Below are 27,119 nucleotides of genomic sequence, written 5' to 3'. Positions count from 1 at the left end.
ATTCCGTTATATGGCACAGAGTAACATTACGTAGGCATTCGATTAATTCAAAGTAAGACATGAAAACCATCAATTTAATATTTAACGAAATGACAACATTACATTGACGTGATAATTTTGCAAATGTAAGAGAATTAATTTTCATTTATTTTAATTTAATGTTGGGTTCACGATGTATACATGACATAAAAACACGACTATAATGATTAGTTTTCTAGAAAATTTAGAGAAACCTATCGACCCCCTTTACTAAAACCAGAAGCAACCATAATATACAAAACCATTTAGCAGTTTTGCAATGGTTGTTACCAATAACAATCTACGATAAAGTTGCCTCTCTAAATGCAGGATGGACCCTTTTGTCAAAGGTTAAGACTGTTTGATGAAATAGTGCTTATTGTTGATATTATATCGTTTATCTTTAAGTTTTCTAATTTTAGTGGTTATATTCTCTTTTCAATGAGGAAACATGCTTAAAACTTCTCCGTATGAAAGGCTTTATAAATGTCACTGATTTAGATATGAATAATCCAAGTAAACATCAAGATGCTGTCATACATTTGTTAAACATCAAGAAATGAAAAAGCATGTTACGACTAGATAGTATCAAAGCTTCAAGCAACATATCAACATGTAACAGAGAATGTCAAGGCGTGTACAAATAAGAGAATGTTTTTTTTTTCTTATCGCCATAGATGAATATTATTACATTTATTATATAAACAAACACCAGCCTTTGCTATCGAAAACAGACCAGCACGCAACAGACAACACACATATGCCGTATTTGCATGCTTTTTGAACATTTAATTTCTAAATTTGTAAAGCAATTACAGATAATGTTCAATGTCTAATAGATAAACAGTTTTTTTTACTGTTTCTGATAACAGCTAACAGATTGTTGTCCATTTGCATAATACATTGTGTATAAATATAAAATGAATTCCCAGTTCCTTAAAAAATTAAAAATGGTCCTTTCAGAAGAAAAAGTCTGATATAAAAGAGTTTAATCACAATCTCGTCAGAATTGTATTCATTTAATTAATATTTTAGTTCCTGAATTATAGTTGCCTTACTGACAAAAATCTTTTAATTTACACTTTTGAACATTGTGTTATTTTTATAAATATGAACGAAATTCGTTAGTAGAAAATACAAGTCATCATTTTCTCTAAACTTGAAACAATTAAACCGATTTGAATGAGTCAATAATATTAGTTTAAAAGTTGCAATTTAATTAGAACATGTCATTTTAGGAGATTATTTGTTTGCCCCCTCTACACTTGTAAAAAAGTGCGGTCAATTATAACGGAAAGGCTTAAATTCTAATAAAATTGCAACAAAAACTACTTGTCTATGACTGTATGTGTGTCCAGTATATGTCTTATATTAATAAAATTGAGAATGGAAATGGGGAATGTGCCAAAGAGACAACAACCCGACCATAGAGCAGACAACAGCAAAAGGTCACAAACAGGTCTTCAATGCAACGAGAAATTCTCGCACCCGGAGGTGTCCTTTAGCTGGCCCCTAAACAAATATATACTGGTTCAGTAATAATGAACACCATACTAAACTCCAAATTGTACACAAGCAACTAAAAGTTAAAATAATACAAGAATAACAAAGGCCAGAGGCTCCTGACTTAGGACAGGCGCAAAAATGCGGTGGGGTTAAACATGTTTGTGAGATCTCAACCCCTCCCCCTATACCTCTAGCCAATGCAGAAAAGTAAATGCATAACAATACGCACATTAAAATTCAGTTCAAGAGAAGTCCGAGTCTGATGTCAGAAGATGTAACTAAAGAAAATAAACAAAATGACAATAATACATAAATAACATCAGACTACTAGCAGTTAATTGACATGCCAGCTCTGGACTTCAATTAAACTGATTGAAAAATTATGTCTTCATCATATGAATATCAGGCACAATCCTCCCCGCGAGGGGTTTAGTATCATACCATAATAACATATATGAGAAGAACATAATCCGTGTCATGCCAACAACTGGTTTATTAATAATAAATGTGTTTAGTTCCGATGCAAAGACCCTATAAGTGAATCAATATTAACGTCAAATTATGCAATCTTTAATGACCTGACAACAGTATCGTAACTATATCCCTTCTTAATAAGTCTATTTAAAGGTTTTGTTAGCTTCTGAGGTGAATACTGACATTTTTGTGCTTTATAAAGAATATTTCCATAAAATATTGGATGTGAAATACCTGAACGTATAAGAAGTCTGCATGTTGAGCTATATTTACGAATGATGTCCTTATACCGATAATAAAATTTAGTAAATGTTTTGACTAGTTTGTGATATCGAAAACCCTGGTGTAATAATTTTTCAGTAATACATAAATTTCTCTAGTTAAAATCTAAAACATTGTTACATACACGAGCGAATCGTACAAGTTGAGATATATAAACACCGTAAGATGGTGACAAGGGAACGTCACCATTTAAAAATGGATAATTAACGATAGGAAATGAGAAATCATCTCTTTTATCATAAATTTTAGTATTAAGCTTTTAAATATACATTTACGAAAAGGCTACCAAGTTAAAATTGGGGATAACAGATGAGTTTGGGTTAAAATCATGGGCGCACTACGTTTGCGCGCACTTTGGGATTAAAATGTTTCACGTTTGCGTGCATTTGGGGATTAAAATGTATTACGTTTTGCTTTTGATTACATTTGCGCGCATTTATCTTACAGGTAAACTCAGCTAAAAAAGGGTATATAATCATGATGGTGATAATGAAATATGAATAATTTAAAATTTCATTTACTTTGAAGATATATTTTAATCATATATTGTTCATATTGTATTCTAAGACAAAATATAAAGTGTGCATGATAAATTCTGTTATAAGTTAAGGCATACGTGTAACTTCATTGCGAATTTTTCAGGGTGATCAAGTACCCCGAATAGTGATCTTTTTAAAATTCGTAATTAATTTATTGTAAGTTAGATTGTAAAGTTTTGTTAAGTAACGAACATTTGAAGTTTTTTTTATAGCAAATCGGGGGAGAAAATCATTAGTATGTGATGAGTATTAAAATTTCCGGATTGATAGAATATAATGCAACCGACTTATCCTGCTTGTATCCAACTACTACCTCCTCGTGGGTGAGTAGGTGACTTAGTCTAACGGATAGGATACTTTTACTTAAAATAATTGAATAAATTCATAGATAAATAAGAGTTATTGCCTAAGCTTACCTGAGTTTACCTAATCTAAATAAAGTAAACGCGCAATAGTAATGAAAAGCTGCGCGCAAATGTAATGGTAATGCGTGCAAACGTAATGCACTGAAAATCATCGTTTTCATATTAAAAATCTTAAAAAACTGGTATTTTTTGAATTTTGTTATTGATGGAGTAGCAGCATATTTTGGTTCAATATAACAATTTCATCATCAGCACAAACAAAATTGCATAAGGAAACTGACAAAAAATCATGTCCATAAATTAGTAATTTTAACACAGAAACTTAAGTTTGTATAAAACAATATCCAAAATAGGAAACCGGAAGATAACAATGATGATTGCTTACGGAAACATACAAAATTTCATAACCAAAAATACTACTAATAACTTACATATAACCGTTATTTTTAGTAAAAAAACTAGATTTTTTTTTCTCACTAAATCTTTGAAAACATGAAACAGAAAATTGTGTTATAAAATAAATGTAGACTTGCAACAGACAACCTTACGACATCTCTGAAATTTGTTAAAAGGGTTCTTGCGAGTGCGGAGCGCATGGTATTAAATTATTTTTTTTCTCCAAACAGGCTCCGTAATAATACAACCAAAACAGATATACGGACGCCCATCTTTACTATGGGTTGTACTTCCAAACAAAGAAGTCGTAAGATGTTCATATACCTATACCAAAGTCCAACTTTGTGTTAAGAATTGACAGAAAGAGTTAAACAATGCTACATGATTCTGTGCTTGTCCGAAAGCTTGAATTTTCAAGTTCTTGTTTATTTAGAATTTAGATTTATTTTTGTGTGAGACGTTAAGTAGTATCTGTCGAATTAGTTGTCACAAGGTGTGGGAACATGTCCGTCGTTTAAGTATTAATGTTTACTAAATGAATAAGTTATATTGATAGCATTTCGTTTCGTTGGAATTACACAATATCTGTTACTCAAACTTTGGAATTATTGGCTTTAATTATTAAATTATTACTAGTGGAATCACATCGATACACAAAATTACTGTAATAACAGTAAACAATAAATAGGGAATGTGCCCATGAGACAGAGATGATACCCCGCTTGCATATAACGTTATAAAGGGACATAACTAAAGAACGGTAAAAGTGGCCCTTCTGTACTTGGTTTGAGCTTTGTTGTAATGAGCATTGTGTATAGTTTCATGAGAATAAACTTATGTTAGAGAACAGAAACGTTTGCAAAGGGGCATAACTCTCGCTATGGTGGTGGCTGTATAAAATATTTTTTTCTTTAAATATCAGGTTTAAATCCTGTTAGAATAAAACCATCGAAAATCAAGTTATTAATAGATCCTCCATAAAAATCACTGTAACATCATTCAGAAAAGGGAAAATTACGATCGGGTAAAAAGTCTGATGATTTTGGATGTCATGTAATTCTTAGTTGAACAATAGTTCCCTTTTTTAGATCTTGTAACTTCTGAATTTGTAGACATATCAAATAAAGTAATAAGTTTGACTTCAGAACTATTATTCTAAAAATATTCAAATGGATTTGACCGTGACCATAACTAACAGCCAATTGAAAGTAATTCAGGTCGTCAAAGATGTGTTCGTGTCTACTTGATATCGTCTGGATCTTTATGGTATGTGATTATGATTTTAAGGCACTCAGTATAAGGTAGTTGCTGCTATCAAATGGTACATTTCTACTTGCTCTGGTTCACTAATGTGTGGGCTTTTTCATGTTCGTTTACTGTTACAGATTATTTCTTCTTAGCAATACAGTCACTTCATATGTAAAAAGTTTCATTGTAGTTTTCTAATCATACGATATGTTTATGTCACCCAGACGGAGGTCGGGTGACATATTGTTATTGTTCCATTCTTTTTTTTTTTATTCATAATTATTATTCCACACTTATTTTGTCCAGACTATTTCTCAGAATTGGATGGACCTTGACCATAATGTTAACCTCTATGTGGAGATGTGCAATCGGGGGGTTTCATTTCCAAGATGGCTGCCGTTGTCATGGAAACAGAAATAATGTGAAAAATTGGAAAGTCTTCCAAAACGAATGAAACTTTGTGGAAATGTTACTTGGCATGCGAAGACTTGCCATCCATCTTTGGAATTTTCAAAATGGAGGCCGTTGCCATAGAAACAGTACAAACATGAAAATTTTCAAAATGCTTTAAAATTTCTGAAAATTTTCTGAAAAAAATGATGTATTGTGAAGTAAATATGTTAATTAAATGTTAAAAAAAATCGAAATGGCAGCCACTTATTGGCACTTGGCGGACCAGGGTGGCATCCGCTATTGCTCGCAATGGCAATTCTAGTTTCTTTTCTGTCTATAATTTTGCTTTTGCATCAATCCTCATGATTATTTTTTTTACCTTTAGCAACCAGTGTTTTGTAGTGGTCAAGTTTGATTTTTAAATCAAATTTGTTAAAGAATGATATGTATTTTTAGAGTGTGCATGGTCACTACAACAAAACGGCAATACTTCAAGCAAATAAACTTAGGACAAAATGAATGTCCACTTGAGGTGATCGCCTATTTTAAAGTCCTTCTCAAACGAACTGCCTTTCGAGTCTTACTGCCTGACAGGAGTAGAGATGACCATTTTAAGTACGCCAGTCAATACTGATGCGACTATGCCATGATCCATATTATACGTATATAATGGTTTTTGTATTACAACACTCTTTAAAGTGGAACAGATGTAATGACAAGAAAAACACATATTGTAAAGATGCCTTGTATGATAGATCTACTTTGACAAAAAGGAACATACATGTATCTAGATAAGAAGTCGTTATTTTCAAATTAATTCTATGGTAACTTTTTAAACATTTAACAATCTTTAACAATTACTCCTTATAGGTTTTGCATAATCATGTTACAATAAAAGCATCAAATTTATGTTGCAATTTCCCTGAAATTTCCATAAAATTCTTTTGAGATGTCTTTCTGATAAGTATTTTACTCAAGGATTGGAGATCAGTTATCAATTTCAGTCTAATAACAAGTAACAAAAAACAAATTGCATGTCATTTTCAGGCGTTGATAGTCAATAATAGCTGTAATTCAATTAACTAGTCAACATAAATACAAAGAATAAGATGTTATTTAGAAAGAAAGAAATTCATTCGCAACCATTGGAGGATAAAACCGACATCACGTCTGCTAGCCAGTTCCCAAATGACATATATACAAACGACAGGAAGGAATAAATCTGGCTTCTAGGACACATTCTTGGTCAAATCGATTCAAACGTTTGATTAGTGTTATAATTTTATTTCAATAAAAATTATGTTCTGAAACCAATTCAGAAAAAAAACCATCAGAATTAAATAGTTATTTAACTGAAATATTACATTTGTTTGCTCAACTGCATTATGTGATGTCGCATGAAAACGGCATTGTTTAAGAGCCAGTCTGTGATAAAACCATGCAAAATGGTCCAAATCCAAAATATTCCAATCAGACTGATATTTTGTATTTTAGATACCTTATATGTAATAACTATTTGTGCAAAATATTTTGAAAAAATATTCAGCCATTATTTGTGTATGCCAAACATTCGATAATTGTCTATTTCTGTACTGACAAATGGCCATTTCAAGCCTATTTTAGGGTATTTTGACCCATTTTTTTTTGTTTTATAGAAATAATACAGCTTAATGATAACAAATATCTTAACTAACAACTTAAAATGAAAGGAAATTATGATAATTCAAAAAGTTGTGAGATTTTTCAATACCCCTACTAACAGGTTGAAATTGCATGGTTTTGAAAAAGTGCCGATTCAGCAAAATTTGTATATTTTTAAAGGCTTGAATCTTGTAAGATCATGTTTTATTTTTAATAAAATGTAATATTTCATGAAGCTTATATATTTATCTACAAAATGCAAGAAAATGGTGCTCGGCAAATTATACCTTCTAACGAGAAAATAATAATTAAAGATAGGCGTGATGGCCATTTTGCTGATTTTTTAATTTTTTTTATCTGTTTCATTAGAAACTTTTTAAAAGTATGTAATAGTCAAAATATAAGAAAAATATTGACTGAACTAATGTTTACTGGTTATATTTATTGAATAAACCAAGTTTAACTCAGTTTAAATTATAAAATATACTAAAGGAGTAAACCCGGGAAAACCGCATTTTTGCATTTTTTGCCCCTAAACTGAGCATTTTTACCATATGTTTAAAATCTTAACTTATTCAAAAGTAAATTACTTTAGTAACTTAAAAATGGGCTGTTTTATTTACAATACTATGCACACTCATCAGGTAATATCATCATGAGTTCTTCACAATTTTAGCATTTTATAATAGTCTAGTTTTTAGACCCTTTTTGTCTAAATTCAAAGTGGCCACAATTGAGTTCAGTCTTAAATTTTTTAAAACATGTTGTATTTGATAATGATTCATAAAACTGTTTAACATATAAGAGATAGAGACTCAACATGAATGCAACCCCTTGCAATTTAGACAAAAATACTATCATAAAAGTACTAAAAATTCTAAGCACGTCTCCTTCAGATGAAATCGGGGTATTTTCTTTTCTAAAATAGTATGAAAATGTATACAAAATTGTACAAACTGCGCTGCCTTGTACATCCATGTTATCTATTTCCAGAAAAGAGGAAGATCTATAATAGTTTTTTCATAGAATTGTGCCTCTTACCTAGAAAAGTGCTATATTTTGTATACTGTGATAAAGCTTTATGTCAAATATAAAGAGACTACTCCTAGTAGTTCCTGATAAAACTGAAACTGAAATTTTGTGAAGCTGACATGAATCAGTTAGTTATCCCTATGTCAATTCTGGGAGAACAGTGGACATAACAGTAATGTTAAGTTTCCTCCTATAATATAATCTCTAGCAATTTGAGGCCTGGGAATAAGACATGTAAAATACAGATGGCCTATTCCTACCAGCTGAGACAAACACAAATATTTCAAATTGCAATAAAATTTATTTCATAACCACATATAATAACCAGATACTCCGCAGGGTGCAGCTTTATACGACCGCAGAGGTCGAACCCTGAACAGTCGGGGCAAGTATTGACACAACATTTAAGCTTGGTATAGCTCTGAATTTGGATTGTGATTAAATAGTTGACACAACAGAATGAGTGTGGTCTAAGAACTTCAACTTAAAAACTTTAAAAAAAAATTAATTTGACATTTACCTATTATGGTCCAATATCCAAAATCTAAATACATGGTTAGATTCAGCATATCATAGAACCCCAAGAATTCAATTTTTGATGCAATCAAATAATGTTCAATTTTAGACCCCATTAGACTTCAATGTGGACCAATTTGATAACCGGGCCCAAATATTGAAAATCTAAATACATGGTTAGATTCAGCATATTGAAGAACCCCATTTATTCAATTTTGTTGAAATCAAACAAAGTTTAAGTTTAGACCCCAATTTGAACCAACTTGAAAACTGGGCCCATAATAAAAAATCTTAGTACATTTTTAGATTCAGCATATCAAAGAACCCCAAGAATTAATTTTTTGTTAAAATCAAAATAAGTTTAATTTTGGACCCTTTGGACCTTAATGTAAACCAATTTGAAAACAAGACCAAAAATTAAGAATCTAAATTCACTGTTAGATTTGGCATATCAAAGAACCCCAATAATTCATTTTTTGATGAAATAAAACAGTTAAATTTTGGACCCTTTTTGGCCCCTAATTTTTAAACTGTTGGGACCAAAACTCCCAAAATCAATCCCAACCTTTCTTTTATGGTCATTAACCTTGTGTTTAAATTTCATAGATTTCTATTTACTTATACTAAAGTTATAGTGCGAAAACAAAATATCTTTGGATGACAATGACAACGGCAACGTCATACCAATATACGACCAACATTTTTCATTTTTTGCGGTTGTATAAAAACAAATATGCACAGATAAATCGTCATTAAATGGTTAAACTGTTGAGCAGACAACCCGGCCACGTCCACTTGTATTTTTGTCCATCTGATGAGTTAAGCCTTTTTCAACTGATTTTTATAATTCGTTCTTATGTTTTACTGTTATACCATTGTCCTAGGTTAGAGGGAGGGTTGGGATCCCCCGCTAACACGTTTAACCCCGCTACATTATTTATGTATGTGCCTGTCCCAAGTCAGGAGCCTGTAATTCAGTGGCAGTCGTTTGTTTATGTGTAACAGATTTGTTTTTCATTCATTTTTTTATATACATAAGGCCTTTAGTTTTCTCATTTGAATTGTTTTACATTGTCTTATCGGGGCCTTTTATAGCTGACTATGCGGTATGGGCTTTGCTCATTGTTTAAGGCCGTACGGTGACCTTTAGTTGTTAATGTCTGTGTCAATTTGGTCTCTTGTGGACAGTTGTCTCCTTGGCAATCATACCACATCTTCTTTTTTATATTGTCAAACATTCAAAATGTCATTTTGTCTTTAAAAAAATCAGTTATTTCCGTTTGAACAGAAATCTTCTAATGAATAAGTATTTCATCAAAAATTTAATTCTAGAGAAAGGGCTTCAACTGAACAAAGAGAAAAGCTTAAAGCGTGAATAATGAATTTGACCTGTAACTTGTCATGATAAATCAATAAACCAAATATCAAATCAAAATCTACAGGCACAAAAAGTCTTGATTTGCCGAAATGACAGATAGACAGACTGACAGACAGCCAAACGCAGTGCAAACCTACCTCCACTTAGACGTTAGCCGTTAGGGGACTTAAAATCAAAATCTCAAAGTATCAACAAACAGGAAAGAGATGTTCTTTGCAGAGGGAACATTCAAGATAATTTTGGAAAAGCTTTCGATTTTTGAAGAAGTAGGGTCACCTCAAATGTCTTTCTTTTATCTTGATTTAATCTGAGATATAAATCAAAAACTTTTATATGGCACATTATATACATATAAACTTTTTTTTTTCAATGAGTGATTGCCCCTATAATTGGTTGCATTCCAATCAAAAGTTTCAAAGAGGAAGTACAAGTATGTTCACAACTCTGTTTCATATAACAAGCTTTTGAAAAGACTATCATCAATTGAAAGTATGTGAAAAGCAGGTGTTCCGTAGGGCGCAGCTTTATACAACCGCAGTGGTTGGACCCTGAACAGTTGGGGCAAATTAAAGTTGGTCACAATGTTCAAGCTTGATGCTGTCTGAATTTAGATTGTGATTGCATTTTTGACAAAATAAAGTTTTTGTTACAAAATAAATGTGGTCAAAGATCAACAAATCTATTGCACAATACTGTGCAATTGAAGATTTCTTAATTCTTGAAAATGTTCAAAATTTGAAATTTGAAAATTTTTGAAAAAAAAAGAAATCCCTTAAAACACTGTTTACAAATCCCCCCCCCAATTTATGGAAACCCCCTTTAAGGAATAACCCTTAAACACAATCCCATCCTTTCCTTTTAAGTATAGAACCTTATAGTACAATTACAGAGAGATCTATATAGTTAAAGTTAAACCCAAGTTATTGTTTGGAAACTAGAAACATGCTTCTTTTTGGCCCTTTTTTGGCCCCTTTTTCCTACATATTTTGGACAAGTTGTTGTCTTGAAACTAGAAAAATGCTTGTTTGTTGGCCCCTTTTTGGCCCTTAATTCCTAACTTTCAACCCATGACCCATTTAAATGAATCCAAACCTTCTACGTGTGGTTTTAAACATTGTGATACAGTATCAGAGCAATTGAAATACTTAAACACAAGTTATTATCCTTAAACTATGAAATGCTTGTTTTAGGCCCCTTTTGGGCCCTTAATTCCTAAACGGTTGGGACCGTCTTCCCCAAAATCGATCCAAACCTTTCTTTTGTGGTATTGAACCTTCTGAAAAAAAAATTCATAAAGATCTATACACTTAAACTAAAGTTATTGTCCGGAATATAAGTCTACTTTGATCAGTTTTAGTTAAAATATTAAGGGGCAAAAACTATTACAATTAGTGCATTTTATAGATATTTGGGAGCATTTTTTTACCAATTTCTCAATATTTGCCAGGCTAAATTTTTTTACTTGTCTTAGAACTGATATGCACCTTTAAAAAAATCCTAAAAGTTGAAAAAAATAAATATGATCTTGAGAGAAAACACCCACTGAGTACATGTACAACATGCAAGTTATCTAATACATCTGTTGCACGAACCTCTCTGGCAACCTGCCAAAAGGTAAAAAAAATGTCAAAATGCATTTTTTTTTTTTTTTATAATGTTCTTTGCAAAATATAACAAGATAATACTATATTTAAGAGATATATCAATTATCCAAACCTTTAAAAAGTACCTAAATATGGTGATTTTTTTTGCATTTTTTTTTTAATAATTCACAAATATGCAAATAAGGCTGTTAAATGAAAAATAGTGTGAATTTCCAATTTTTTTTTTTTTATCTTAACTCCTAAATACCCAAAGATTTTGGAAATATATATAATGTTGCTCAATTATAACTACCAATTTGGACGAAATTTGAGATTTTGCATGGTTTTATGGCAGACTGGCTCTTAAGTAGATATCACGATAGGAAACGCACGCACTGGAGTTTCATATCAAGAAGAAATAAGTTTGCTGGTGCTGCTGGAATTTTGCTGCTTAGAAATTGAAAGTTAACAATTTGAAAGCTGAAATCATCAGTTAACTGTTCTCAATCGTCCAAGCAAACAACAATCAAACAACATTTTAAATACAACCCCCAATAGAAAAGCAAGAACAAATTGGTTGGTAGGAGTCAGCTTCCAAATATGCCTCCATTGGAATACCAACTTTCTGTTTAAAACTCATTCAACGCACAAAAGTCGTTCGTGTTTTAGTGCAAATGTCTAAAAGTCGTACTGATTCTTCCAAACATTCCCTTATTTTCGATGAGAGTCCTAGTAAGTTGTAGACCCTCCTCATGACACAACTCTTTTGTTTGATTGTTTTCATAATACATCAATATGCATAATAAATTGTTCTCGTCTTATTTCTGCAACATTTGGCACTGGACATAAGTAATAACACTCAAACCTGAAAAAAAGCTGTTACGCCGTGTTAAATACAACTTTACCATCCTGAATATAACTAATAAAATACAAATGCATATGTAGCCTTAAGTATCAAATTGTTACATGAGAATTATTTAGTTTAAACATATTTATTTATAGTGGATTGGGAAACAAGTTTTGCAACTTATATTAATTCCTTTCCACTTTGCGGGTGCGAGTGCTGCCTTGTAGCGGCATTAGCCTACTCTTTTTCGAAATCTACAAGGGTGCCTTTAACGCGCAAGAGATATGGCTCTCTCTTAACACGGGTCAGCCATTTATCGTCCCCTTCCGACGGACTATCATCGTTTCCTCAAGTGGTGTCAAGGGAGAGCCGAAAATCAGACCCTGAAATTTTCATCCCGGAACGTGAATCGAACCAGGAACCTTTGTGTTAGTAGTCCGATGCACTAATCACTACACCACGGAGAATTATTTAAAACAAATATATCTTGGTGACAAAAGTGTTTAGGTACAGCTTTATTATACTACAGTTTAAACATTGTATATCATTTTATGGGACAATTTACCTTATTTATGGTTTTAAGATGTGTGCAACTGTGGATATAAAAAAGATAAAAGTAATAAATTATGTGCTTTGTAAACAAATTGCTGCAAATTAATTGCTTTGCAACAAATTGACACAACATGTATTTTTCATCGAGGTCTTTGATGTTGTTCCGGACAACCACAACAGTACACAATGTCATGCTATCCTCAATATTCAAACTTAAACCTTGAATTAATGGCACATGTACACCTGAATACTAGGCCATACATTGGTGTGATTGACATGTCAGAAATTCGGTGAAAGGGGTCATAATATCTGAAAATGGCTTTTTGATTTGTTTTAAAGCCGTGAATGTATATTTTGAAAAATAAAAATAGAATTTTTAAAATTCAAAATGGGAAAGGTTTAACAACAAACACAAAATTAATTATCTCTGATCGGGTATGCAATCGAAAAAAAAAGTGCATACAAGCTGAGACTACTATAATGTGTTATAGTAGTATCAAATACAAGCGACTACAGCGTATATGTTTGACAATTATAAACTGCTGTTGAGAGGGCAATCTTCAACGAGAAAAATACCAAACCGGAAAAATCCGCTTCAGCGAAATTTATTTGAAGAAAGAAAATACTGTTAATATGTACCTGTATGGATAAACATGTGTAGGAGCTGTTTTCTTTGAATTGAAAGGAGAGCAGCAGGACATAGCCATACGCTTTGACGGCTTATCCGTAGTCCTTACTTTCTATGCACTTGTAATAAATCCGGATGGTTCCGATCTACTTTAGTTTTTACAAAGGATGGGTGTGATTTCGTTTCGGTATAGCCAATTAGAATTTCTGTTTTATCATGTAACGTTGCCTGATAATGTACAAATTTTGACAGGGGTATTATTGTTAGAGTATGGTGTGTGGCGTATGAAATTTTAAGCCTGGTACCTTTGATTACTATTTACACCACTGGGTCAATGACACTGCTGGTGTACGTTTCGTCCCCGAGGGTATCACAAGCTCAGTAGTCAGCACTTCGGTGTTGACATGAATATCAATTATATGGTTATTTTTATAAATTTCCTGTTTACAAACGTATGAATTTTTCGAAAAACTAAGAATTTTCTTATCCCAGGTATAGATTACCTTAGCCGCGTTTGATACAACTTTTGGGAATTTAGGGTACTAAAAGCTCTTTAACTTTGTACTTGTTTGGCTTTATTAAACTATTTTGACCAGAGCGTCACTGATGAGTCTCACTAAAATGTAGGAGAAACGCGCGTCTGGCGTATGAAATTTTAAGCCTGGTACCTTTGATAACTATTGTGATTGTATACAAAACGAAAGATACATGTATCATTGTATTTCATCGTATATTCAACAATTTCTAATACATTTGGCAAATAATATTTGTGTAGATCATTGTTAAGAAGTCTTCAACAAAGTCCTCAATTAATCTACATGCCTATCTATATTTCTAAAGTATCCGTGGTATAAGATATGGTAAACTCATCCTGTCCACCATCAGGATCATGACAAGGAGTGCGTCTGTTTGGATGTGTAGAAGGTATTACAGGTAGTCATTGTAGTACGTGGGCGCTAATTTTGTATGTTTTTCATATTGTAGTAGTTCTACGCTCTTTGCACGTTTAAAAATCATTCGAAACTCTTTATGGAAAGTCTTGCGTGGCAAAATTTCTGCCCTTTCCTATCATACACTCCTTTATATACGAAAAAATATAAGTCAAAATGTCTGAATTTAGGAAAGTTTGGTACTAGACCACCATCGACAAGCAACAAAGTTTGACATTTCACTGAAAATTTTACTTAGGGTATGTGTTTTACAAGATGGTGTTCATCGCCGTTATATTCAATAGTCGCATTTTAAACGTCAATTCTACCTAACTTGGGTTTGTTGACCATTTAATTCTTAGACCTTAAAAAAGAACGACCAAATGTATAAAAACGAACGCCTACACAAACTATATACGTACGTTTAATCTGTTTACTGAAAAGGTTTATTTGAAAATGCTGTAACGATAAATAGATAAAGTTTTTGCAATTAACTAATTTCGTAAGATAAAAGTGGCTGTAAAAATAGTTTAAACATAAAATGCATAACATTGACAACAAAACAATGATCCTATCCAGAATTCAATTTGTAGAAATACATAAATAATTCCACCCCGAGCATGTTTGTATTGTTCCGGAAATTGAATTTACACATGGTCTATAATAACATACACTTTATTTCTCAATAGAGAAATAATTTTGTTTGAAATTTGAATTGAAATGCTAATGAACTTGATATGTATATAGTAATGATCGTATGAAGAAATTTTTAGGAAGCTATTATAATAATTATATTTTATTCCAAATCGGTCAATAAACAACATTTGTCGGCTGTGATGCGTACACCAATAAATCAATCAATAGCCATGCAACCCGAATAAATTCAGTTCCACACTGTAAAAATTAAAAGAACAAAAATATTGAATTCCAAGGAAAGTCCAAAATTGAAAGTCATTTATCAAATGGCAAAATCAAAAGCCCAAACACATCAACCAAATGGAAAACAACTGGCATATGACGCCTCGCCCCTATCGCTTTAGCGCCCCAACTCCCAAAATCGTAATGACAAAGTTCAACTATTTTTGTTTGTATTCTGCGTTTGGTAGATCAAGTATTATGCCGTTGCTTGCATTCAATAACTCTTGTAATTTGGTAACCAGTATTGAAGAAATATTTTTTTCAGTTTCTAAACTTTTTAATCCACAAAATATTACTGAATGTAATTATTTATATAAATTTATTAGAGATACGTTAGAAATAAGAAACAATTCTTAAAAATATGGTAACAATTATATTAGTATATCTATACACGCCTGTCCCAAGTCAGGAGCCTCTGGCCTTTGTTAGTCTTGTATTATTTTAACTTTAAGTTTCTTGTGTACAATTTGGAGTTTAGTATGGTGTTCATTATCACTGAACTATTATATATTTGTTTAGGGGCCAGCTGAAGGACGCCTCCGGGTGCGAGAATTTATCGTTGCATTGAAGACCTGTTGGTGACCTTCTGTTGTTGTCTGCTCTATGGTCGGGTTGTTGTCTCTTTGGCACATTCCCCATTTCCATTCTCAATTTTATGTATATACTACTTGTGAAATTTTGAAATGTTGATTAGTATATCATCATATGATTTGTAATGGAGAACACCGTAATGTAATTTAGTTATCTAATAAAGAATTTATTCGGCACTCAATTTTCTTCAAGTAAAAACTAGCGGATTAGATATGCTTTATAGCTAGCTTAACCTCTCACTATAGTATGACAGTCGCATATATTTCATCATATAGAACACAATGTGTGAACAAAACAAACAAACATAGTAGGCAAAAATGTCAAAAATTGGAGTCAACTTTGAGTTCTTATTTTATATTTAGTACTTCACTTCAAAACAGACCTTTAAACCCCCCCTTTTTTTTTATATAGACAAACAGGCTATTATATATAAGCACAAATTGAAGAGTTGTGCACGGAAAAATATATTTAGAAAACAGGGCGAATTAAAAACAACATGATTTGTGTAATTGTGCTTTTTTGAACAAAAAAAAAACAAAAAAAAACAGTCAATATTTTTAATTGAAAAACAATAATGTGTTCGCACTTGATGAATACAAATTAAAGCAAACAATCTTTTTCAAGCTGTAATTGTACATATAAGTCAGAGCACAAACCCATTATATCTTTGGTAAATTCAAAGCTGTTGGTGATAAAAACCCAATAATATGACTGTAAAACTGTGCAACGAAACGTCGTATTTTCTTTTCTGGACTAAAGCATAAACCAATTTTTTGGAATTTGTCAACAAACATATATCATAAAGAACAAATATTTAACATTGGTTTAGATTGTATCGGCATTTCTAACTGATTATAAAATACCTAATGGACTGTTCTCAATATGGTAATGTTAGTTAATTTCATAATATAAACTACCTTGATATCTTGTAAACCTCACATGAACGGAAATAGGTTACATTGATCAGAATTAAATATGTGTAAATCAATCACTTTAATGTGATGGCTAATTACAGGTTGAGTTGAAAATTGTTATTATTTCTGGGCTAACGATTTTAATCAGAATGTGTTTTTTTTCTATTATTTGACATTTTATCCGATTAAAAGATTCTAATGTGCTCTTTCTGGGAACATGTGTAGGATATTGCAATAAATGTACATGTATATACAAATAAGGAGATGTGGTATGATAACGCAGACAAATGGTGTCACTCACCAGTTTCATTAGTAACATAGACAGTACAATTACCATAAAGACAAACACAAAAAGTATCGTTCAAGGAGTACTAATCAAAGGTCATTACAACTAGTATACAAACCATGTTCTCTCGACTAAAGTATCAATCAGTATACATCCAAGGAATTCAGTATAAAGTCCTCACAAACAGTCTGGGAAAGGCAAGACATTGTACAATGCAAAAATATAGGTACATAGTATCTACATCATAGTAAGTAAAAAAAAGTAATTAAGTAAATAGTTTATTAAAGTGTCACATATTGATTGACATAAATATAAGCAACATTATATAAATATATACACATAAAACAATCAATATCCAGCCATAGAAACGACTTATGAGACACTAACAAGCTTAAAATTCTATAAAAATTTCAAATATATTCCGTAAAAAACATGCAAGTCACAAAAAATTCACCATTAAAATAAAAAATTTAAAAATTCACTATATTCAATAAATATATATATATATATATATAAAAATTGTCGAAATCTGACTTTCCTGGTAAAATTAAAATAATAAAACTCTGAAGCTAGTAAAAATTTCATAAAGAGCTGTTAAACAATTTTCTTCGCCAGAAAAATTTATATAAAAATTTGCATAGGAAATATTGTATATCATAACAGTTCATAATTTCAATAAATTTATTATCTATATCAAGGCTGTGAAAATTTTGAATTAATTTTGAACATTCATGAAAAAGGTTATACCGAATATCGTCATAAAATGTGCATTCCATTAGAAAATGTTTTTCAGTCTCTACACTGCAACTTTCACAAAACAAACAAAGTCTATCTTCTACGGGTGTAGGCGGCCTGGAGTATCTGCCAGTTTCGTGCGCTAGCGGTAGAGCCCCGGAGCGAAACAGAGCCATAACACGCCTTTCCTGTTTAGAAATGTTTAAGAGCACGTAAGGTTCTGTTTTCACACATTGTTTATAACATCTGTAAGTGCGGAATTTGTTTCCGTTTTTTATATTACGACGGTCATCAAAAAGTTCTTCATACCACTCTGTGTTGTCCAGCTCACATAGTTTTTCACTTATCATATGCATAACTGATTTAGTCGATAATGTTAAGTCATACGTCGGATCCTTTAGTCTGATCCGATCAACAATCTTATGCACTTCAAATGACCAACCCTTTCTTCTTCTAGACGTCCATTTAAAAGTTTTGTAGGAAATTCTTTGTTGGTCAGTTCGGATCAATTTGCACAAAAGTCTACAATAATTTATTCGTTGTTTGGTTATTGGTGAAGTCCATCCCATATCACCGCGTGAAGCTACGTTCGATGTGCGCTTTCCCACCGATAAGAAAAATTTACATGCTCGGTTTTGTACTGCTGATATGGCACTGAACGATTTTGTGCCCCAGATACCACTACCATAAAGTAAAATTGGTTCAACAACGGACGTATACAGTTTATTGTACACTTTAAAAGTCATCCCTCCCATGGATTGAGTTTTTGTAATTAAAGCACCCAAAGAACGGCTCGCTGCTTTGGCCAGTTCTTTTGCATTTTTTACGAAAGTTAAATGTTCGTCCATCCACACTCCAAGGTATTTGTATGAATCAATGTAGTTAATAATTTTTCCAGAACATCGGAACGTAAAATCTGAACGTATGAATGACTGTGGACGGAAATGGACAATTTTAGTTTTGCCAATGTTTACGGATAACTTCCATTCAGCGCACCATTCGGTTACTACATTTAACATACGTTGTAGACTTTCTTTATCTGGAGCTATTAGCGTTATATCGTCCGCGTAAAGCAATAAACTGAGACGGAAATCATCAATATGCACTCCACATTCTAGAGAGTTTATACGATCTGCCAAAGTATTGATGTAAACTGAAAACAAAGAGGGCGATAGGATACAGCCCTGCTTCACACCGGCATCTACACTGAACCAATGGGTCTGGTCACTATGATACGAACGGTACATTTTAGGTCATTATACAAGGATTGAATCGCAGATAAGAACTGTCCACGGACACCAACACGTTGTAATTTAAACCACAGAAGATGATGTTCAACGGTGTCAAAAGCTTTCTTCATGTCTACAAAGCATACATAAGTTGACTTTCTTGATATTTTTCTGTCGTTCAGAATAGAATGAACCGTGTGAATATGTTCTTCGCAACTACGGTTACGGCGGAACCCATTTTGCTCATCACACAGAATTTCGTTATTTTCCAGCCAAGAGCTAAGTCTCGTGTTTAAAATGTAACAATATATCTTACACGGCACGGAAACCAAAGTGATTCCCCTGTAGTTCATGGGATTTCTATCGTCGTCAGATCCCGGTTTTAAAATTGGATTGATGATACCACTATTCCACTGATACGGAACTTTTCCAAGATTAAAGCAACCACTGATAATTTGATAAAGTAAGTCTATTGCCGCGTCATTCTTTGAATTTCATCTATTTCCGTGGCCTTTCGTAATTTAGCGTTTATTACGGCATTAACGACCTCGTCTCTTGAAATTGGTTGATTTAACGGCGTAACGTCTATTTCTGTGTTGAAAGTAGATGCATTAAGTTGGCTATTATCTCCACCATTGCGTTGAAATAAATTTTGAAAGTCACTTTTCCATTTATTAAGAACGTCGTTTTTATTCGTATTTACATTTCCATTTGGACCTAATGCCGCCATCGGAATACATGGTTTACGTTCACTTGCGATTCCAATTTTACCAACAGACTTCCAAAATTCGCGCTGATTTGATGTACATAGTTTTTCTTCTAATTTCTTTCGCTCTGTTATTTGGTATTGCCGCTTATATTTTCTGTTAAGACGATCGAATGTCTTCCTCATATAGAACCATAAGTTTCATAATAGTAAATCAATACAGTTTTTAATTATGTTTTAATGTATCTAATTAAAATCATAATCAGTTTTATTAACGATAAAACAATCTTACAGATATCTTACTACGATTTTTAATTGATCAATGAATTCATCTTTATATACTGGATCTATAAACAACATTACCGTAAATATTGGGATGTGATATATGTATTCGTTTAGTCCGCTGCATTTGTATGCACCAACCTGTTGTTCAGGTGGTTGTCGTTTGTTGGTGTGGTTCATAATTTTTTTCTCGTTTTTCATATAGATTAGAACTGTGCTGTTTGAATTGTTTTACACTAGTCATTTTGGGGCCATTGAAAGCTTGTTGTTAGTTGTGAGCCAATGCTCCGTGTTGAATGTCGTACTTTGAGCTATAACTGTTCGTTTTTTATTTACATCTGACTTGAATGGTGAGTTTTAATACAACCGTATCATATGTTAAGGAAGCTCGCGGGTATACAAAATTCAGCAAAAAATTAACATTTGTTTTTTCATTACAAATTTTATTTATTACACTATTAGTTATTACTTCATAATATGGTACAAAAGTCACCCGGACAAATCGATCTGGTTTGGCCACAGATGACTTTAAAAATGTTTATATCATTGAAAAAGCTCCAAATTTTCCTTTTGTGCAAAAATGTCATTTTTTGACGTTTAAATTGAAATATCAGTTTTTAATTCATCGGTGACCTATATTTTTTATTGTTTTCAAACAGGCTGTATATAAACTAAATAATTGTAACATGTATAAGAATTGTATTATGATAACTCTCAATATTATGAGTGTTACGACAATGTGTGTACTTTTCTGGATGCTTATAAATATAAAGGTTTTTTTATACTGTTCCTTAGCAACAACTCGGCTGTTGGATCCCGAATAATGTCTCGTGACGACACATAGTCATTATTTTTGCATCTAGATGTTTGATGACAGTTCCTATGATCTTGTTTGTAGTGGTCCTTAATAGAGTCAATTAAGAGCACTAATTGAGCAGCATTACCATTACAGTTCTTCATTGCCCAGTAAACATGGTTTTAACACCAGCAGATTTGTCTCTAAGTTCTGATTGCTATGTCTTTCCGATGTTTTTCCTTGTCCACTTTGTTATCTTTGCATATTCCAGCGCACCTCTTTTGCACCATGCCAAGTGTCATAGGAATCAATTACATCTGGTTGGTTTTGGCTCAGATATTTACTGACATGCATTTCTATCATGCGAATGAAATTTTATCTTAATCCTTTTTCTTTCGAAGTCTTCGTAAAGCTTTTCTGTGCCAAAGGTTTCATGTTTCTGGGAACTCCTTTCCTGGTTCTTTGTAACGTGACTATAACCTACTACTTTATGAGTCAAGTTCCCCAGAGCTGTTACATCAGTATGAAAACTGTTCTTTCTGCATGCATGTCATACATCTGTCATAATATCAAGTTTATTATCACTATAAGAGTTTTGATCTTTTTCCTCTTTTAAAGCATCATCAATGCTCTTGTCCCGAAGCGATATTACCACCTTAGTGTCTGAATGTTGGAAACATTTTTTCACGAAATCGTTTCTGTGGAAGTCCAATGTTAGCAAAGCAACTAAATCGTTCGTATTGAGCAGGAAACATCCCAGCACAGAGATAAGAATGTATCAATTTGTAATTCACTGTAAAGTCCTGCTTCAGTGCGGACGAGGAATGCCAGAAAATCGGAAAAGATGTGGTTTTAATTGGTTTAACAACTAGTCTTGCAACGTGTCCATTTTTTGTCATTTCGGCCGGTTCAAGAGGACCATACCACTGTGATAGACGTATCAGTTCAAACAGTTTCTGTTTAGAGCAAACAAAATGGTCTTGGTCATCCTGTCCACTATCATCACTTGGATTTGTTTTTTCTTCCAGTTTTGGAGTTGAACAATTCTGATTGTAAAAGTCCATCAAAATGTTCAAAATGTCCACATTAGATTTTACTTTCATTTTCTTCTTTAGGCCTTCATATTTTTCATCAAATGCCAACTTTTGTGAGTCATTGTCAAAATTGTAGTCAATGGATTTTCGAGGTTTTCTGACATATTTGTATGATTTTACTTCTCCATTTGAACGTCTCTTTCTTTTAAAAAACTCCACATTTGTAATATTACTTAGTATATTCATATTGCTAGCTATCTTGGAACTTATTGTATACAGGAACAAAATACTGTGTTTGATTTGAAATTGAAAGAATATAAGCGTATCAATGAGCAAACCAATCAAATTCGAAGATTATAAATCACGTGACTTTGATAAATGATCTGGTCCAATCAGATTTGATTTCAAATTGAAAAATTAGGCGCAAAGTTTATTAGACCAATCAAATTCAAACATATAATCACATGACTTAGATCATGTCAAATCAAGGACGTATAACTAACTTACGTCCTTGGGTCAAATGTAAAAGAAGAAAGTGCAAAAGCGAAGATGGAAAAAAGATGTAAAATGGTTTTGAAAGTAAATAAAGAGGAAAGAGATAAATTGGTGATATTTTTGAAAGAGCACAATATGACATCATGTATTGTTGGTAAGTATATAGAATCATATTCAAAACAGTGTGGTTGTGGCCATTGATTGACGACCTTAATTATCCCATTGACTGGGACAGATTAGGTGAACGTTTGTCTGTAACGACCACTGCTCACTACTTACTTATTATAGAATTTAAACTGTGGGGTAACCAAAGGTTCTTAACGCCTTCAACAATAAAATAATTCGAAAAATTAATCAGGAATTATGTTTTGATTTATATTATTGATATAAATCATAACATCGTGTTATACCTGATTAATTTTTCGAATAACTTTATTTAGGTGTTGAGAACCTTTGGTGACCCCACAGTTTAAGTGTCTTTAACAAGTACATAGTGAGCAGTGGTCGTTACAGACAAACGTTCACATAATCTGACCCAGTCAATGGGATAATTTAGGTCGTCATCAATGGCCACAGCCACACTGTTTTGAATATGATTCTATTTTGTTTTATTCATTTACTTTATAGATATTTCAATAAAACATTATTCTGTAAATGTGAATATTAATTTATCTTTTAAATTGAATTATGTTATTATAATTTATAATAATATGACAAATATAAATGTAAAGAATGCATATCATAATATTTATATATATTTCATTATTTATGACTGCAATTTTATTTCAGAAAAGAAATTTTTAAAGAGAAAAAGGTCGAAAAAGGACGAAAGAGGAAGTACTTCTTCAAGCCAAAGACATATTCAGGATGGAAGTGGTGACAGAGATGACAATGGAGATCCAGATCCAGGTCATGAGGACATGGAATTACGAAAAGGACAATGCCCTTATTGTTTCATCAGCCCATGTGTTGCTACCTCAAACATTACTGCTCCATGGGTAGGAAATGGCCAACCTCCCTCAAATGCAAACGCCCAGATACGAAAAGGGATATACAGAAGATTTTGGAAATGTATAAACAATATGTATGGATGGCTACTTCCACAGTATTTGGATAAAAAGAAGAGTTGGTGGTGGCGAATGGGTTGTTATGCACCAGCGGGAAATTATGCCGGAGTGTGTTGTGGAACTTGTTAGAGAACTTTATCATAATCACTGCCTGTTGGAATCCAATATGGGGAAAAGCAGTAAACTGTGTATAAATTGTGTAATTGTAAATCGTCTAAATCTACAAAATATTGTGTTTTTATCAAAGAAGTGAAATATGATGCTAATACATCTGTGTAGTGTAAGCTACAAGGTATTTGATTTTTAATGGCTCAAGTGCATCTGGAAACCTCATTATCACTGGTGATAATTCAACGATTTGTCATTCCTCCTGGTGGAAGTTCTTGGGGTTTAAGGGTGTAAGGGAATCGATATTACAAGTTTTTAATTACTACCATCGGATCGACGCTGCTGCTGGTGTCATTCCCAGAAGACACAATGCGCCGACTCCTAGTATTCAGTTACTGCTTCGTAATTTGAAAATTTATTGTTTTTAACTAATATAATTGAACCAACACTAAGGTTGCATTTCCCTCATGGAATTTGAACTTGATTGTTCTATTATATTTGGTTTTAATGCTCTGAAAGTTTTATACGTTTGTAAACATGTCTAAGCTTATAAAATGTTTAGACATATGATAAGTAAGAACGAATGTCTCAACAAGAACAGTGATGTTTGAAGACGGAAGTGAATGTCTTAAATACAAAACAAATTGCTATAGTTTCCGTAATCTCAAGTAGTTCAAGTCATATATTCTTGATTTATAGCATAACAAAACTTTAAGTGGATCAAGGTATACCAGGTAAGTACGCTTCTTGTCCTGGTTTCTAAAAGAGAAAAACCATCGAAAAATTGATAGTCTTGTATTTTTAGTTTGAATATACTATATAAAAGTTTAAACACATTTAATTGTGTATAAAACATATTCATACCGAATAAATAAAATGATTGTTGGTAGCTTGTTGTAACATCCAGTGTCGAATAAATGGAATTGAAAATTCAATGGACAGCAATCGAACAACACATTCGCATGTTACTTCGTTAATCTAAACTTTTTAATAGTTATGTGAACATTGATAGAGTAGTTAAGCTAGTTTGGCAGAATAATTTTAGAATAAAGGGTAAAGATTGAGCATGGTGCTCCAAAAAACCACACCAAAGGACAGACATACTGACTTTGCATGGCGCTGTCAAAAATCTTATTGAAGGACATACATGCTTAGCACGGCGCTATAAAATATAACATAGGAGGGGAAAATACTGAGCGCGGAGCTATAAATAAATATGATACCATTGAAAAAGGAAACACGGCAAAATATTTAATAGCAGTCATTATAACATTTTGAAGACTCATTTAAATTTATTGAACACGAATAAGCTAGTGAAATAAATGGGATGTTCTAAAAGGGTAAACATGCAAAAGAAGTACTTGTCGTGTTTCTCATGGCAACCGTAATTGTTGTTTGACAAACGAATCTTTATAGTCTCTGTAACACAGATATTCCAAAACGGTCAACCGAGTAATGATTGAAGACAACCCTTCCCATTTCATAACATTTTTCGTTCTTACTTGTAAATCAAATAGGAGTTTTTTTCTTTCTTCAAAGATTAACTATTAAATGATACCTTGAAACACAGGGAAAACGTTGGCGATCTGCGATTTTAAGTAATTCCAAAGAGTATAACATATAACTAATTGTACGCAAATTCGTTTATAAATAAAGGCAACAGTAGTATACCGCTGTTCAAAAAAACATATAAATCGATTGAGAGAATATAAATCCAGGTTACAAACTATAACCGAGGGAAGCACATCAACTATAAGTGGAAAACAACAGAAACACCGAAGTGTAACAAAAAACCAACGACAATGCAAGACACAGAGAAACGAACTATAAGATAACAACTGCCATTTCCTGAGAAGTTTTCTTTAAGTATAAACACCCTTCTAACTGGATTTATTTTTAACTGGTCAGCCTTGTCTATAGTATATCGTACTTTTATTTTCCTACACTAATTGGTACTCAATTTGTTGTCCCTGAATGTGTGTAATATTTTTGACATTCCATATAACATTCATGACCAGATTTTGATAAAAAAAAAAAACGATTACAAACAAGAATAAAATTAATGTTAAGGTGAATATTTTTGTTTTTAATAAATATGATTATGAAGTCATATGATGTATGTAGTCATTTACCTGCTGGTAGTATTTGAAAAATGACAAATATTTCTGGATTATTCACGACTAGACCAAAATAAACTAATATTAATCAATGAAGAATTTAGATATGTAATGAAAATCAGATCACCTCTTGTTTTGTTTTTTTTTAGTTGTCAGTTTGTCTTTGTGAGTATGAATATTCTTTTTGGCATCACTCTCCGCATCATCTCGTAATTAATAAGCACAAGACGGATATTCGAGGACATGATGGAACTAGAATTCATTTAAAAGGGCAAGAATTGCTGTCTTTAATGACATCGAAAGTCAGATTTTAAGCCAAAATTGTGACACTGTACGAGAAGTCATCCGAATTACAAATATCTTATTTTCGTTTTGGGGTTAATGTCCAACAAGCACGGCTAAACAAATCCATGTCAAGCAAGGATCCTACTACCACACTTAAGAAACAATGAACTAATTTCATTAAGGAGTAGATATTATGAATAAAATGCCATAAAATGAGGTGTTATGGTATATATTATAGATTACCACTCAAAAAAGTACTAGTATATCAACAAAGTCGAGGTAGATATATAAACAAATTTTATATGTTATATATTATTAGTTGATTGAAAACTGATGGTAAAAAAAGTACAAAATATCAAAATGAAGATTTTTTTTTTTTTTTATAAATTATCAAATAATTAAAAGAACCTCCTGTAAAACGAATCGTCGCCATAGTCGCTGTTCCAAGGCAGGAATATTTTGAAGGTAAAAAAAGATATCATCACTAAACATGCAATTAAAAAAAAAATCGAGGGAAAAAACTATGTGATATATGTAAAAATTGCAATGAAATTATGAGTATTAGAATGTGGTATGATTGCCTATGAGACAAATCTCCAAAAGAGACCAAATGGCACAGAGTTTGGAAACTATAGATCATCGTACGCCCTTCAACAATGAGTTAAACCAAAACGTCATAGTCAAATATATAAGGCCCCGAATTACAAATGTATGTAACAAATGCAAGAAAACTAACGGCCCAATTTATGTACAAAAATAATGAACGAAAAACAGAATGTTATATACAGCAACAAACGACAACCACTGAATTTTAGGCTCATCACTTGGGACATGCACACATATACACAATGTGGCGGGGTAAAGCATGTTATCAAGCTCCCACCCCCTTTTAACCTAGGATTTTGGTGTAACATTACATGTGTGAATACAACTATTATATCTTTTACGTCTGCTTAGAAAAGGAGAAACCTTTTTAACCTGACCAATATATAATTCGATGAGCGTTTTGGTTTTCTGTGTGTTATGTTTACGTAAGATGCCAGATTAGTTAAGATTGCCATATGTACATCTATGTTTCTTATTATTCTGTATATATAAAATGTCAAAGAATGAAAAGAACCAGCTTTGATACGATTTGTCGCCTAAGGTCGAGAAGCTTAGGTCAGAACTGTTATTCTATTTTTTTTTTACCAAAGAATATTTTTATAGTAGAAAATTGTTTGAATTCT

The 27,119-nt window shown here is 32.4% G+C and overlaps 1 protein-coding gene and 1 long non-coding RNA gene across 5 annotated transcripts in view; one reads left to right on the top strand and one right to left on the bottom strand.

The window, feature by feature from the left end:
* LOC143072480 (C-C chemokine receptor type 1-like) overlaps nucleotides 1–27,119 on the bottom strand; it is a 123,492-nt gene that overhangs the window by 66,521 nt on the left and 29,852 nt on the right. The gene's annotated exons all lie outside the window — the stretch shown is intronic.
* Nucleotides 22,234–23,671, top strand: LOC143072479 (uncharacterized). The gene is made up of 2 exons (XR_012977201.1): nucleotides 22,234–22,467; nucleotides 23,103–23,671. It is a non-coding gene; the product is annotated as an uncharacterized LOC143072479 (long non-coding RNA).

Source organism: Mytilus galloprovincialis, chromosome 4 (genome assembly GCF_965363235.1).
Source record: "Mytilus galloprovincialis chromosome 4, xbMytGall1.hap1.1, whole genome shotgun sequence".
NCBI classification, from domain to species: Eukaryota; Metazoa; Mollusca; class Bivalvia; order Mytilida; family Mytilidae; genus Mytilus; species Mytilus galloprovincialis.
The sequence above is the reverse complement of the archived record's forward strand: the minus strand, read 5'-3'. Positions and strand labels throughout refer to the sequence as shown.